This window comes from Otolemur garnettii, unplaced genomic scaffold, assembly GCF_000181295.1.
Source record: "Otolemur garnettii isolate 467f Iridium unplaced genomic scaffold, OtoGar3 scaffold00033, whole genome shotgun sequence".
Taxonomy (NCBI): domain Eukaryota; kingdom Metazoa; phylum Chordata; class Mammalia; order Primates; family Galagidae; genus Otolemur; species Otolemur garnettii.
Window position 1 is genome coordinate 14164059 of NW_003852428.1, and position 3903 is coordinate 14167961.

The 3903-nt window shown below is 42.6% G+C and overlaps 1 protein-coding gene across 6 annotated transcripts in view; it reads left to right on the plus strand.

Annotated features, from left to right (window-relative positions):
* Positions 1 to 3903, plus strand: part of CTNND2 (catenin delta 2) — an 889124-nt gene that overhangs the window by 653152 nt on the left and 232069 nt on the right. The gene's annotated exons all lie outside the window — the stretch shown is intronic.

Below are 3903 nucleotides of genomic sequence, written 5' to 3' on the forward strand. Positions count from 1 at the left end.
AACAACACAGGCAGTCTTCAAAGAGAAGGAAACACAGCAGTGAGACACCACTGTGCACCTGTCCCAATGGCCAGAATCCACCTCCTGACAGAACCAAATGCTGATGAGGACATGGAGCACCAGGAACTCTCGGTCACTGAGGGTGGGGTTATGAAGGGTAGAGCCACTTGGGAAGGCAGTATGGCAGTTTCATACAAACTAAACAGACTCGTATCGTATGATCCAGCCATCACACTGCTTGGCATTTACTCAAAGCAGTAAAAAGTTTATGCCCACACAGAACCCAGCACACAGATGCCCCACACAGAACCCAGCACACAGATGCCCACACAGAACCCAGCACACAGATGCCCACACAGAGCCCAGCACATAGGTGTTTGTAGCAGCTTTTATGTGTAATTGCCAAAATTGGGGAGCAACCATGAGGTGATGTCCTTCAGTAGGCGAATGGATAAATAAGCCGTGATCTGTTCAGAAAATAAAATATTTAGCACCAAAAAGAAATGAGATAGCAAGCCACAGAAAGACGTGGAGGAACCTTAAATTCCTATTGCTAAAAGGCCAGTTTGAAAAATTCTGTACTATCTGCATATGACTCCAACTATTGACATGGTAGAAAAGGTACAATCATAGAAATAGTCAAAGGATCCAGGGCCGTCAGGCATTGGGGAAAGGAGCACGGAGAATTTTTAGAGCAATGAAACAGCAGTAGAAACCCCATCAGTTGATCACCTGGTCAACAGGTCAACATATGAAAGTTGTCAACATGAGTGGTCCAGTCTGTGAAAACCAGGTCAGCTGAAGGAGGTGGTCAGCGTGGGGAGGTGGGCAGCTGTGGAGGTTCAGCTGTATCCTGTACGATGCTGGAATGGAAGCTACACACCAGGGCACATTTGTCAAGACCCACAGAGTGCCCAGCCCGAGAGTGAACCCTGTTGTGACTTTGGACCATCAGACTCTATGGATTCTTAGTGGTTACGATGTGTCACTGAAGGTCCATCCACTCTAACAAATGTTCCCCTAGGATGCAGAGTATTGATCAAGAAGGAGGCTGTGTCTGGGGCTGGGGGGAGGAAGTACATGGGTGTTCTGTGCTTTCTGCTCAGTTTTGCTCTGAACCTAAAAACTATCTTAAAACTACTCTTAAAAATAAGGTCTACTGAAAAATTAGAGAGAGAAGGAAACCAGTGGCGCCGTGCTTCATTCATCTGTGAAGCTTCACTTACTCCCTGTGACAGGCACCCCTCTCTTGCTGTTCATTTTATTGCCATATTACACATAAATACTATCAGATATAAATTAGACATAAATTGTTGACTTGTTTTTAATAATATTAAAGCTGGAATCCTTCAAGATTTGACTTGTAAAGATTGTGCACACAGATGAAGGAAGGACGGTGACAGGTAAACTGCCCTGCACTGATGTGTTGTCATCCAAACCCTGGGCTCAGCCTGCTAGCAGTGGAATGATGAACACCGGGGATGAATTAGCACCAGATCACTCCCCGCTTAGTAAGAGAGGAAATAAAGGTGCCAGTTCAAAGAAGGCAGGTTGCCCTCATAGATTCTCAAAAGTTATACTTTGTTAACGTTTAAATAGGTTTCTTTGGAAGTTTTTAAAAAGGGTAAAGTTTAAGTACGAGAAGAGACTAGAAGGTTGGGATATAGGAGAAGCTGGTGAGATGAGGCTCCAGGAATAAGTCAAAGCAGAGGGACACGCAGAGGACAACATCGGGCCGTCCACAGCCACGTGCCTGGGCGGGAGAGGGCTGAGGGCCACGGCAGGGCTTCCCTCTGGTCCTGATGGGAGAGGGAGCAGGAGGCAGAGGAGAAGAACCTGGCCATCCCATTGCGTAAATGTGCATATTCAAATATTCTCTCTGACTTAGGTTTGGCTTCAGGAGCTGAAGGGGAGTCTCACAATCTTAGGTAAAAAGTGAACTGTCCCCAAACAAAAGTTTTTAATCTGGTGACTCCAAATAAACAGCAGAGAAAAGAAATTATTGTCTTATTTGTGTTTCTCTAAATAGATTAAAATAGAACTTACAATCTCATTATAAATTTGGGTGTATGTCATTAAGTAGGGCCATACCAAAAATATTGTGTTCTCTTTATAGCACTGAGAATTTATACTGCATTCGTTTTGAATTCGTTTTCCATTTTGAGGTTGTGGAAGAATAATTTAACAGCTTAATTCATTAAGCCATATGAATGGAAAAATGCATTATCATAAATTAGGAATATTAATTAGAATATCCAGTATACTATCCAGTATAAATAAAATAGATTTATGATACATCTGCTCTTACCATATAACTGTGAGAGTCACTGTAAGAATGGATTTATTGTCTCTTTTTTAATGGCTTTGTGATTATTACAAAGATTAAACCCAGAGAATTTTGAAGTAAACTGCACCTGTGCAGATACTCGCTAATAGAGAGAATGATGTTCATAGTTTAACCTTTTCATACAAGTGGAATAAATATCCCTCCGGATGGGTTATGATTCAGTGGAGGTGGTTATAACCCGCGTCTGTGTACAGCCCACACTTACGTCATCTCTCTCGGGTCGGTGCCGAGCAAGCTCTGAGTAAAACTGAAAGTTGGAAAGTTGTTTTCTGCTTCCTTTTCCCTTTTTAGATTAACTCAGTCGTCCCTTGAGCCCCCTTCCCCAGGTGCTCTTCACCCGCCACACACAGGCTGTGCAGACCCGACCTGCTCAGTGACACCCCCTGGAAGTCCTTCCTTCTCTCTCCCTGGCCCTGTTGTCACAGGCAGTGTGACACGTGAAACATTACATTCATGTTTTTCAAATTAGGCACTTAGAGTCCGTGACTTCTCTGAGGATTCAAGGCCTTCTGCTTTCCTTTGTTGATGAATGAAAATAATTCCTGCGGGCACATTCTGCGCCATCAGTGATCCACCTGTATGAAGGACGGGAGCGGGTTGCCCTCAGGTTGTGGGCTGCTGCGGGAAGAGCTCTGTGCTGAGCCCTCTGGTTACATCCTTGGCTGTTCACAAAAGGGTTTCGATTTTTCTTTAAAGAGAAATAACATTCAATTTTGAAAAGCACCATTTAAGCAAATCTGAGAAACACTAAGTCATATGTTAATTAAACCTCCCCATTCCATCAACAAATATGCAGTGACCATTCATTATGCATCTGGCATTGCACTAGGGCTAGGAATGGGGATATATCGGTGACCAAAACAAAGAGACATGCCTCTTAGAACACATGAGTTCTAGGAGAAGACAGATGATAGCGCTAAAACATGAGGAATAAGGTAGAACAAGTGCCATGAAGAATTCTCAAAAAAATGAAAGTAAACAGGAACGTGGGCCTGGGAAGGAGGCGGGTTCAGTTTGCAGTTTGAAATGACACGGTTACTTGGGAGTCACCTCTTAGAGAAAGTGGCACTTGAGCACCATGGAAGGAGCCAAGGGATTTAGCCCTGCATCCAGCACATCTGCGGGATAAATGAGTTTTCTGTAACAAGAAAATTAAGTAGAGAAGGTACCAGTCCTCCCATCCCCGAGGAACACTGAAGTATAAAAAGAAAGAAAAAGAGAGAAGGGTATTGCCAAGGGAATCCTGTTATTTTTCTACATAAATGCAGAAAGTATTCAGATGCAGCTTTGCTAATGAAAACCCCATGAAGTCGTCTGTATGTTAACCAGGCACTTTATTTTGTTTCCAGTTTGTTTAATTGTTCCCCAAATCAAAGAATAAGAAGAGCATGCATCTGGAAATAGACTGCAAAATTTTTATTTTTTGCATTTACTTATAAAAGATTAAAATGTTCTTAATGTATGAAGATTACTAAAATTTAATGTGTGTTTTTGTTGTTGTTGTTGCTGTGGTTGATCAAATACCTAAGTTAAGTATGACGTGCTTTAACCAACCA